Raw genomic sequence first — 13,303 nt, 5'->3', positions numbered from 1 at the left:
TTTTGGATTTCCTGGCCGTCATCTTCCTCCCTTTGGAAGTCCCAGCATCAGACACCAGTCCCCAATGTCCCCCAGCTCTAGAGGATGCATGTCGAGCTCTCAGAGGGATCCCACTGAAGTCCCTTCCTTAGACTGGAGGGCAGTGGCATGCATTGACTTGTACCCCAGTCCCTTAATCTTGGGGAGGGCTGCCACTCACAGCACACAGAAGCTCTCCACAAAGTCCTGTTATAATCTCCGACTCTTTTTTTGAGTACTGCTTTTTTTTTTTAAATTTTTTTCTTTTTTTCTTCTTTATAACAAAGTACTCCTAATCTTTTCTAGGCTGAGGATGGGGAGTCGGCAAAGCGTTAAATCCCAGTTCTTAAGCAAGTCCTGTGCACGGTCTGACTGGTGGCCTTGCATCTCACTTTGAAATGTGATACTGATTGTCTTGGAGCCTCTGCTGAAATTAAAGTCGAAGTGGTTTATTTCACATCTGGTTACATTAAGTCAGTGTTTGAGTTTTAAAATCGAGGCATTATGTTCCTATGGATATGTGAATATCTACGCATCCTCCACTGAACAACATGAAATTTAAAGTTTCTCTCCTGCTTCCTCTTTAATTAATTACATGTGCATTTGAATGAAGAGCTCACAGGGGAAGCAAAATCTCCCCAAAGTAGAAAAGTTCTATTGCTTGTTTCTAACTAGACAATATCTTTTTCATCAGCAAAGTGGAATGGTATTCAAAAATGGAAGAGTGAGATTAACAACAAAAACAATAACTAAACAGCTAGCACTTACCGGACCACTCATACTGTCCCAGACATTATGCTACGTGCTTTATGGAGATTGGCCGTTGGACCCTCACAACAGTCATATGTGAGGTGACGTTGTTACTCTAATTTGGTGAAGTTTCAGCAACTCAAGGTCATATAGATTTTACGTGATGAAGTTTAGATTTTAATCCAGGAAATCTGACTTCATAGTTGATTTTCTTAGAAAGATTGAAATGAGTGATTGGAATTTTGAAAAGAAATTTCCTGTAAAACAGGGCTTTCTAGAGTTTTATACACTATCTCAATCCCTTGACTTCACTTAGTTCAACCATTTCATTTCATTTATTTATTTTGAATAATATTGCCTGCAGAAATGGTCTGTTTCTATGAGCATGGTTGTATTAGGGCAAAGGACAAGGTTTTTTGTTGTTGTTGTTGTTGAGGTGTAATTGACGTATAGCATGCTAGTTTCAGGCATACAGTGTAATGATTCAGTCTTTGTATATATTGTGAAATGATCCCCACAATAAGTCTAGTTTACATCCATCACCACATATCGTTATAACATTTTGTGTGTGTGGTGAGAACTTTTAAGATCTACTCTCTTAGCAACTTTCAAATATGCAATCCAGTATTATTAACTATGGTCACTAGCTGTACATTATATCTGCATGACTTATTTATTTTATAACTGGAAATTTATATCTTTTGACTACCTTCACCCATTTTGCTTACATGCCACTCCCACTTCTGGCAACAACCAATCTGTTCTCTGTATCTGTGAGCTTGTTTTTCGGTTTTGTTTTGCTCTTTGTTTTGGATTCCACATATAAGTGAGATCATATGGTATTTGTCTTTCTCTGTCTGACTGACTTTACTTAGCACAGTGCCCTCAAGGTGTGTCCATGTTGTCACAAATGGCAAGATTTCATTCTTTTTTATGGCTGAATAATATTTCACTGTATCTATACCACATTTTCTTTATTCATCCTTCAGTGGCCACTTAGGTTGTTTCCATGTTTTGGCTATTGTAAATAATGCTGCAGTGAACATGGGGGTGCATATAGCTCTTTGAATTAGTGTTTCCATTTTCTTCAGATAAATACCCAGAAGTGAGATTGCTGGATCATATAGTAGGTCTGTTTTTAACTTTTGAGGAACCTCCATACTGTTTTCCATAGTGGTCGCACCAATTTGGCAAGTTTTTTTTTTAAAAAAAATTTTATTTATTTATTTATTTTTGGCTGTGTTGGGTCTTCTTTGCTGCGCACGGGCTTTCTCTAGTTGCGGCGAGCGGGGGTTACTCTTCGTTGCGGTGCGCGGGCTCCTCATTGTGGTGGCTTCTCTTGTTGGAGAGCACGGGCTCTAGGCGCGTGGGCTTAGTAGTTGTGGCGCATGGGCTTATTTGCTCCGTGGCATGTGGGATCTTCCCGAACCAGGGCTTGAACCCGAGTCTCCTGCATTGGCAGGCGGATTCTTAACCACTGCGCCACCAGGGAAGTCCCTTGGCAAGTTTTTTTGAAAGCACTTTATTGAGGTATGATTGACATGTAGAAAGCTGTGCATATTAAATGTATACAACTTGATGGGTTTGGGGATAAGCATGCATCTGTGAAACCATCGCCACCATCAGTGCCATAGATATATCACCTCCCAAAGTTTCCTCCAGCTCCTTTTATTATTATTATTAGTAGTAGTAGTAAGAACACTCAACATAAGATCTACTCTCTCAGCAAATTTTCAGTATACAATGAAGTATTGTTAGCTGTACGCTGCATGCTGTGTAGAACTCCAGAACTTATTTATTTTGCAGAACTGAAACTTTGAGCATCACCTTCCCATTTTTCTCTCTCCCCTGCCAAAGAAGCAAGTTTTATTCAATATAAGAATGGTGCTAAAGGGTCTTCTATAAACTTTCTTTGTCACTTTCATCAACCTTTAAGAGACTTCCATTTAGTACATTTCTTTCAGTGAATAGTGTTAAGGGCCATTTGTCATTGCTACTCCCTCACTGGTCTGATTGCTATTTTCTTGAAATTCAAGGACTTCTTTTCTCAGATTGATATTTGTAGAGCCAGGATGGGCCGGGTAGTAACCACGTTTTTTTGGCTCCCTAAATAAAGGGAAAGGCCAAGTCTGAAACTGACCACGTGGAAAACAAGTGGCCCAATACCCAGTACACATTAGTGACCCTCCTGTTTCATCACAGTCCCATGAGTGTAATGGCTTTGACTTCGCCTGTGTCCCCTCCTGGAAGACACGTGTTTAGTTCGGGTTATATCTTTTTCGATGAGTCTTTTTTTTTTTTTTTTGGCCCCATGTGGGATCCTCTTTCCCTGACCAGGGATCAAACCTGTGCCCCCTGCAGTGGAAGCGTGGAGTCTTAACCACTGGACTGCCAGGGAAGTCCCTCTTTTGCAGTGATTCTTTATCAGCAGTGTTAAGAATCTTGCTGGCTGGTTGTGTGAGTTTCAGGAATCCCAGTGAAACAGTCGACCGAGAGATTTTTAAATATTTCCAAAGGACATGTGGGTGGAAAACTTAGGGCAATGTGAATATGGAGCAGATGTGGGGATGCTGATTCCTGTGGCTTTTGCCTTCAGATAGAACTAAGCAAACTACTCTGCCTTTCCCCACCTCCCGCCCAGGATTTAAGATGTTTTCCAGGTTTTACCAACACCCTTTCCCTTCCACTCATCCCTTGTGTCATTTTGAGCACCTTTGCTCTAGAGCTACTATGACTTCTTAGGAATTTCCTGAAACGAGAATGACCTTGAATTAGTCTAAGATAGGCTTTCCTGATAGTGGTGGGATTTACCCCCTTTCTGCCCTGACACTGAAAATTTTAAACTTCTTTTTCTCCCCAGTATCTTATGAATCTTATGACCAGGGTGAATTAAAAAAGTCTCTAGAAAACTATGCCTTTTTGCTGTTATGTTAAATGTAATCCAAGTGAAAACAGTGTGTCAGATTCAGGACAAACTCCCCAGACCTCCTGTGGACACACTGTCTCCCGTAAGCATTTCCTGTATAGAATGCTTTATCCTTCGTTTGTTCAGCAAGTATTTGTTGAGCACCCACTACGCCCAGTCACTCTTCCAGGCACTGGGATAAGAGTGAACAAAACGAGACAAAATCCCTGCCTTAATGGTAGCTTACATTATCATGGGTGGAGACAGAAAATAAGACAAATTAGTAACATATATAGTGTGTTAGAGGTATGTGCTGTGAAGAAAAATAAAGCAGGAAGGGGAGATAGAGAAGCTGGGCTAGGGGGAAGTGGTTTAATTTCCAGTAAGAACATTAAGGAGGCCTTAGTGGGAAGGTGATGTGTGAGCAGACTGGAAGGAGGGCAGGAAGTGAGCTGTGCAGAGAATGGTGAAGGTTCTGGAAGCACCATGACTTTTAAGAGAGTCTCTGCTTGGGAGACTCCTATGGCTTGGTCCTCTCCGATATTGCACCTCTGGGATCAGATCAGAGCTCACCTGACCTCTCAAAGTTAGGGCAGAGGCAGTGGGACTCTCAGGTAAAAAATGATGGGAAGGAAAAACCTGTCACAGCAGCCTGGTGATGGGCTTAGAGAGCCACCCCCTAAGGAGATGCTGTTCTGTTTCAGTTCTCAGGTACAGAATCCAGTGTCTCCTTGCATTGTCTGTTTATGCAAAATTTAACCAACTGCAAGGTTAGAGGGGGCTTCACACAGTACTGTCCTCACTTCTGATGCCAAGTGCAGATTTCGGAGGGGTTCCCCAAACCATCCTCAGTTTCAATAATGTGCTAGAAGGACTCAAAGAACTTCCTGAAATCTGTTACACTCACTGTTATGGTTTATAACAGAGCAAGGGTAACGGATTACAATCATCAGGGGAAGAGATGCACGGGGCAGAGTCCATGAGGGGTCCAGATGCCCAGCTTCCTGTTGTCCTCTCCCCATGGACATGTGGACAGCATTCCAGCTGCTGGCATCCACATGTGACAACACACACAGAGCATTTCCTGCTAGGGAAGCTCACCTGAGCCTAGGTGTCCAGAGTTTTTACTGGGGCTCCATCACAAATTGCCCATATGGCTGTTCTTCAGTCTCCAGCCCTTCCAGAGATGGGTTGATACCTTTAGTCTCCAGTTCCTCCAGAGAGCAGCTGATGCCACGTGGCTTAAGATAAATCATATTGTTAGACTGTCTGGTGGCCAAAGCCCCAGGCAAACAATGACATTGCTGTTAGGCATGACCTTCCAGGAGCCTGGAAATCACCTCTCAGCAGCTAAGGACAAAGGCCAGACCTCTCTTTTGGATAGAGTTAAGTCCTCACTGTACAGTTTGTAACATACATTTATTTTTCTCCACGTTCGTTTTCATAACGTCACTCATAGCTGCTCTTCATTTAAAAAATCCACATGATGGGTGGGGAGGCAGAGGCAGAGATGGGGGCTCTCCATTGGTACACATGAGGAGACAACATATTTCACATTTGCATCTTAGGTTTCTTTACTATTGAATACATCATAGATGGCTTTAAATGACATTCTTCTCATTGTCTTTTGTCCCTTTGGGGGGCAAGAGGGAAAACATGGATTCACAGAAAAAAATATGTATATATTCTACACAAAATCATTGAAGGTAGGTAAACTAATAGGACATAGATTTAAATGTTTACTGGTTTGTGTCAGTGTCTGGTTATACAATGAATAATTCATATCAAACTAGTAGAATGTAACATTTACATAAAATAATACTTTGCAAATTTATGGTAAGTACTAATTACTTGCCTTATTTGCCATGACTATGATATTAAATATTCATAAAAATGTGATTATTTCTTTGATTTGGCAGGCATTTAGATTTCTCTACAGCTTTTCACACTGCTAATTTTAATCCAGTAAATTATCTGGAAGAAAACAGTATGCAGCCTAAAAACTGTTCAAAATTCACTCCAACATTGAGCACATTATGGATGTAATGATCCGTTACAACCAAACTTCAAGAAGGTCTTAGAAGGAAACTGAGAATTAAACAAAGAAATATGGAGGCCATCATCATGATTTATCAGATATGTTTATTAGGAGATTTTTTGTTAATACATACTAAGGACCATCTTTAGAAATATGACCCTGATATATAACAAATGCATTTGGGGATGTTTTGCTCCCGCCAGGGGCCAGTTTAAGAGAATTTAGCAGGCCTCTGCCAGTGTTCATTTCCCAGCCTGATGTGCAGTGAGATTATTTGTGAGGCACAATCATGCAGGAACCCGAATTGTGGGCAAGCGTGCTGGAAATGTGCTTCTAGTGAGATCAGGGCAGGGGGGCATCTCCTCCCTTCCTTCCTGCTGCTGTTTAAGTTGGGGGTTCTCATATTCTTTAAAACAAACTCAGAGTGCCATAGCACAAGACTCACGTCAGAGGAGACCATACTGTATGATCTGAATATTTTATATTCTGTTGACTTACAATGACTCGTAACAATTTATCTGCTTTCTTTGGTCCAGTGAGCACAAAGTGGAACTCTTTTATGGATAGCCAACATTCTCTGGTCCAGAAATTCAGAGAGGAAAAAGAGGGTAACTCGTGGGATCTGAAGGCCTAGGGACATAAGAGAAAAGGGGGGTGGTGGGAGAAGTGGGAGGGGGAGGAGACTGTCAAGTGCAAGCTTGCACATCAGAAAATGGTTACAGGGAGATGGCAGAGAAGGACCAGACACGTGTATCTCTAGTTTACATCTTGCCTTCTATCACTGAATCCCTACAAGAAAAAGAGATTATACAACCAAAAGTTCCCGTGGAAGCTGGTGTTCAACAGGGTGAGCTTTATTAACTCAACCTCTGGAGCCGGAGCTAGGAAGTACTCCCAGATTTGTTCATACCCGTTTATGAAAAGTGTTGGGTTCAGGTCAGGGCCATGATACTGAATAACAACAACAAAAAGACAACTGTGAAGAGTCACGTGTTTAGAATATAAGCCCAAACATCAAAGGTTCATAACTCAAGGTTGCTGAAAGAGGACAGGTCCTGTAGCAGATAAACACAAGGGGACAAAAGGTGAGGGTCCTTCCTTCACAAACCTTCAGGAAGATGCAAAATGAAAATTAAGATTGAAAACTTAAAAGGGTAGCAACTTAACAAAGTCTCTAACCCTGTGAGTAAAAGAGTGCTCTGCTTTGTCTTTGCAGGTGAATGCGACCTGGTAACCAGAGCTCAGTTCAGGGACGCCCACCACTACTTCCTGAAGGAAGATAGGTCGCTCTGTTCATCACCCCAGGAGGCAACGCAGCATGGTGCTGAGGTTAGGAGCAGACAGGTGGTGTGGGCGTGAGCACCGCTAAGTCACCCACCTTCTCCTGCTCCAGTGTCCTCACCTGAACCGGGGCGAACAGTGGTCCACACCGTGCAGGACTGTTGTGAGGCTCTGCTGAGAACGTTCACACCGGCTTGGCATGGCGGCTGGCGTGTGGTGAGTGCTTAATAAATCTTAGCTAACATTATTACAACTATTATGCAAGACGGAAAAACATGATTTAGTTGCATGTCTCTTCACGTAAGGAAGGATTTCAGATAGTTGACTGATATTTGCTGCGATGGTTGAACTTACTGCACCGCATGATTTTGTGATGGTAGAAAGCCAGCATATTCTGGTGAAAGTCACCAACTGCTGCTCTGAGCTGCCCAGCTCAGTCTTGGGTTTCAGCAGGTACGAGCAAAGCAGACCTTTCAATGTGAGAGTCAAGATGAACCTCAGTTCCAGAGCACTGCTGATTCTGGTTGCGCTGGCTGTGTTCTGTATCAGGAGTTCCTAATCGAGGATCCATGGGTAACTGTCGCTCTTAGATCTTCTAAGGAATCTGTGAACATCTGGAAAGGGAATATAAACATATATATATATATATATGCATTTTTCTGCACAGAAAGTCCGTAACTGTCATCAGGTTTTTTATTTATTTATTTATTTTTATTTATTTATTTTTGGCTGTGTTGGGTCTTCGTTTCTGTGTGAGGGCTTTCTCTAGTTGCGGCAAGTGGGGGCCACTCTTCATCGTGGTGCGCGGGCCTCTCACTATCGTGGCCTCTCTTGTTGCGGAGCACAGGCTCCAGACGTGCAGGCTCAGCAATTGTGGCTCACGGGCTTAGTCGCTCTGCGGCATGTGGGGTCTTCCCACACCAGGGCTCGAACCTGTGTCCCCTGCATTGGCAGGCAGGTTCTCAACCACTGCGCCACCAGGGAAGCCCCTGTCATCAGGTTTTTAATGCGTTTAGGAATCTTCCAATTTTCAGAACTGGTCTGGATTGTGTGGGCTCCTTTTAATGAGCACTACCTAGAAGCAAAGAAGTTTCCAGATGCCAGGCGAGGCTTGGACTGTGGTTAGAAGAGCTGGAGTCTTGTCTGAGTTCGTTTTGGCGTTAAAAGGCTGTCTGCGATGTTAACTTGCTTGGCAGGTCACTTAACACTGAGTCTGTGCTCAGCAAGATTTATTTGGTCCTTCCCCACAGGTTGCTATTTAACTGTAGCCACCTCGTCCTTCCTTATATAATTGTTATTTTTGAGCCCCAAGTGCCAGGATTTACATTTATAACAAATGTTACAGTCGTGCTATATAATCATGTCAGATTTTCCGGTAATTTTGCTGCATTGAAATAATTTTTGAATCCTGATTCTGTCATTCAGTATATTTTATGGCACTCTCAATTTCCTTTCAGTCATAAATTTGATAATCGTGTCACTAAATAAAAATGGAAAATCCTGTGTCCATTTAAAAACATTCTTTTTTTTTTTGAAAAAAAATTCAGGTTTAATACACTTTTTCGACACAAAATATGGTAACCATCTTCCTGGCAAAATAGGAATGATATTTACAGATCAGTTCTGAGTCCTTTGTTATAATGTTGAAGTGATAGATTAGGGAAAAACAAGAGTAGGTTAGAATATGTTATTCCTTTTTAGCCGAAGTCTTCTTGTGTCATTGTTTTGAAAATTAGCAATGATACATGAATATGATTTGCCTAAATTGAGGCTATAAAAAAAAAAAAAAAAACGCAAGGCATGTTGTAGTAGAGTGTGAAACTATTCTGACCCAATTTTTACTTCCCTAACAAACCCACACAAAGTTCTCAGAAAATCTGCTGCAAGATGGCACAGTATAAAATAACTATGTATAAGTTCACCCCACCCACATCTCTCTCCCCACCTAGGTTGCTAGCCACACTTCTTACAAGGGGAAATTGTAAACTGCGCGCTCGCTCACTCGCTCGCTCTGAGGTCTGTGCAGCACCTACTGAATGGCTTTTCTAAGCTATGCCCGAGCCTTCTCTGCGCCTGCTTTCCAGGTTTGAGAAACAGGAGCCAAAGCTGCCTTGAAATCAAAGATTCACCCTGATGGAACCTCTCTGGCCCCTGGTGCTAAGCATAGAACCGGAGCCTGCGCTTTCAGAAGAGCAGAATGCTCACATTTTTATTAAAGGGAGAGAAAAAAAATCCTACCTCCCAAGAAAAACTACCAAGTATACTTCATTTCCCTTCCTGTTAGTCTGCTCCCCAAAAGTATGTTATTATTGTTGTTGTTATTATTATTAATCGTCCTGCCAAGGACTTGTGGGTCCCCCGGGAGCCTCTCCTTACTGTGGGCAGAGGGGTGTAGAGAGACGGGAAGGAGGGAAGTTTCCAGGAGAGCCCAGGGAAAACGGTGCACAGGAGGTCAGAGCAGTGCACAGCAGCTGTGGGCACCATCTGACTGAGCGGAGCGCGGCCTCCGAGCCGCCTCCACAGTATGTGAGGCTTACGGGAGATCCAGGCCCGGCTGCCGAATGTCATTTCCCATAAAGGAACTGGCTGAATTGGCACCGGTTCTGTCCTGAGCAGATGTGCCAGGAGGACACAAAGGGCGGGGGAGATGGTTTCCTTTGTTAACAGGGAGATAACGTTGTTTGCCTATGTTAATTTAAAAGGAGGAGCCGAAACATGAGACATCTGGCTTGTAAAAGTCAGATCTGTGTCCTGCACTTGGAGTGTCTCATTGAACTGGGGTACAACTAAAACATAGACAGTGAACAGTGGGAGGAACCGGCTAACCCGTTTCCCTCCCTGGGACTCTCACCCCACCCGGCGTCAGACAGAACCTTGGCTGCATTTGCAGTACTCGCTTCTGTTTTGCAGGTGGTACAGTTGACCAATGCTGCCATTGTTTCCTGAATTTAACACGACTGGATGAGGAGAGCTCAGCTCTCTGAAGTCAGTGTAGACAGAGAGTATTACCCTGAGCTGCTCGAAGTATGTGATGCCTAGAAACAGTGGGAATGGTATTTATGGTAGTTGATGTGCACATCGTTTGGGCTTTTAACTGTCGAATTGAATGGGCCTCCTCTTTCAATGTCATTGCACTGCCCTGACACTTCTTTGCTGCTGGGGAAAAAAAGTGCAAAGACTTTAAAGAAAAGGCATCCATTAATCCATTGGTATCTACACTATTCAGTTTCAGGAAGAAGGAACTCAAGGCGACGCAGAACGGCACAGGGAAGGCTGACACACCTTTTGTCTAGGGCTGTGTAAGGAGAGGAGTTCATGCTCTAAGTGAGTCTGGGAAAGAAGCAAGACTCACAGTGTGTTAGCTCCCTGTGTCTCTGTGTCATCACACGGCTCCTTTTGTGTTTCTCTCCTTTTCTTATAAGGCCACGGTCATATTGGATTAAGAGCCCACCTACTCCAGTATGGCCTCATCTTAACCAATTACATCTGCAACGACCCCATTTCCAAGTAAGGTCACATTCTGAGGTGCTGGGGGTTAGAACTTCAACATGTCTTTTTTGCGGGGGTGGGGGGAGACATCATTCCACCCCTAACACACAGTGTAAGGTAAATCAGAGTAGACTGAAGGGGCATTAGGGAATGGACCTAGAGGAAATTGAATTCTGTCACTCCCTTCCACGACAGGTTGAAAGTTGGTTCGGAACTGGGATAAGGTAGGGTGGGGTAGGTGATGCGGGTGCTGCTTTGGGGTTTGGCAGTACCAACTACAGGCAGTAATTTAATACCTAGAGATACTAGGAACTACAGAAGGGCACGCTGTTAGAATGAGCAAGACTTATAAAGGAAGGCCATGCCAAGACAAAATTTGTTGGCACCGTGGATTGTCTTTGGGTCTGATGAATGGGAGTTCTTACTCTTTGTGAGAATGCTCTGTCACAGAAGGAAAGTGACTTTGTGATTTGTGTCGTGTATTTTTAGAGGCGACAAAGCCTGTATTCAGTCAAAAGTAAATACAAAGCACCTGCTCATTGTCAAGCTCTATATTTTGGATATATAAAAGTAACATGAGATACATAACCTGAGTGGCTTGGGAATCAAGTATTATGGTTAATTGAAGTTCTTATTTCATCACAAGTCCCATTTATTACCATTTCTTATTTCTTAGCCTGGGGCCCTTTGAGGAGGTGATACAGTTACTGCCAGGCTTGTTCTCAGCTTACTAGTAGCTAGAAAATGAAATCTTACCCTTAGAGTCTATTTGTTAATTGTTCTACCTCAACTGTAACCCTTCCTGGGTGCTGTGGGTAAAAGGAACACCTCAACCACCTTATCGCAAACCGAACCAAACTAGACATTTATCAGTTTTTAATATGGAGGAAACAGCAGTAGAAGTTACCGTACTGATTATGTTCCCATGACTGTATCAGTCGTGTCTTGGACATCCTTCCGTGTGCTCCTGGGTCCACTTCTTCAGCAGAGCCAGGGAGGAGCCCCACAGAAGGATGCTGATGCTACCCACCCAAGGTGATGCGGTAGTAAGTGGAGTGGGCCAGGATTCAGACCTCCCTTTGTCTGACTCCACGGGCTGTGTACCCATTGCCTACTCTTCAGGAACTAATGACTGAGGGAATAGAGCTTTTCAGGGTTGTACCAATAGTATGAGCAGAAGCAAAAACTAGTATATTCAGAAACATTTTATATTGGGTGCCAACTATGTGCCAGGCACTTTGGAAGATGGACATTTTTATTCATTATGTATTTAGTTAATCTAGGCACTTTCATATGCTATCCCTTTTCACAAAAAAAATGCAAAGTATTATTCCCATTTTCCTTTTTTAAATTTTATTTATTTATTTATTTATTTATGGCTGTGTTGGGTCTTCGTTTCTGTGCGAGGGCTTTCTCTAGTTATGGCAAGCGGGGGCCACTTTTCATCACGGTGCGCGGGCCTCTCACCATCGCGGCCTCTCTTGTTGCGGAGCACAGGCTCCAGACGCGCAGGCTCAGTAGTTGTGGCTCACGGGCCTAGCTGCTCTGCAGCATGTGGGATCTTCCCAGACCAGGGCTCGAACCCGTGTCCCCTGCATTAGCAGGCAGATTCTCAACCACTGCGCCACCAGGGAAGCCCCATTTTCCTTTTTTTAAATACAAGTTTTTAAAAATTCAAGTATTGTTGACTTACAATATTAATTTCAGGTGCAGAGCATGGTGATTCAGTATTTTTTTGCAGATTATACTCCATTATAAGTTATTACAAGACTGACTATAATTCCCTGTGCTATGTATCCTTGTTGCTTATCCATTTGTACATAGTTTTTATCTGTGAATCCCATACCCGTAATTTGTCCCCCCCTCCTTCCGTCTTTCCTCTGGTAGCCACTCGTTTGTTCTCTATATCCGTGAGTCTGTTTCCGTTTTGCATATACATTCATTTGTATTATTTTTTAGATTCCACATATAAGTGATATCATACAGTATTTGTCTTTATTGGTCTGACTTATTTCACTAAGGATAATATTCTCTAGGTCCATCTCCCATTTTCTTCTTTTTTAATTGAAGTATAGTTGATTTACAATGTTGTGCTAATCTCTGCTGTACTGCAGAGTGACTCAGTTATACACATATAGACATTCTTTTTTCTGAAAGCTGCAGTTTAGATGGTTTTCCGAAGGTGATACAGATAGTAGTTGCGGGAGTTGGGCTTGCAGGGTTGCGAGTGGTAAGGCGAGGGTGGCATCATTTTGAATGACCCGGAGCAGAGGTCCCTGTCAGTGAGCATGAGAGATAAAATTGGAAGTGTGTGGGCACATGATGGAGAGCTCTGAATGCAAGCCTGAAGACTACATCTACAGCAGTGATCTTACCAAGTAACCACGATCCTGAGCAGCTGGGTGAAGTGATGAAAACGATATTGAGGAAGAGGAATCCCGCACTGTGAGAGGAGAAAACAGAGGCAGGGAAACCAGCCAGAAGGTTTTTACAGTAACTGAGGCATGAGTCGAATTGGGCCTTCTGTGTGGGGGGTATGGGTAGGAAAAGAAAGGGACCTTGCTTGTTTGTTTATACCTTGTCTCGTTCCAAAGAAGACTTGAAGGTGGTCTATTTGCAGGAGTCTATGAAATACTGCAGAGTCATACAAAAGAGTTCATGAGGGAAAATATAAAAATGAGCAAGGGGTAATGAAACAGCACCAAGGCCAGTGCACACCTGATGTGGAGGGGACCTCAGTCATTTACAAAGTAATTCAATAAGGGAACGAATCTATACATTCTAGGGATACTATTCTGCTCCTCTGGCTTAATGCAAGAGTG

Source organism: Balaenoptera physalus (assembly GCF_965194825.1).
Source record: "Balaenoptera physalus genome assembly, chromosome: 17".
Classification (NCBI taxonomy): domain Eukaryota; kingdom Metazoa; phylum Chordata; class Mammalia; order Artiodactyla; family Balaenopteridae; genus Balaenoptera; species Balaenoptera physalus.
Note: the sequence above shows the minus strand (reverse complement) of the source record.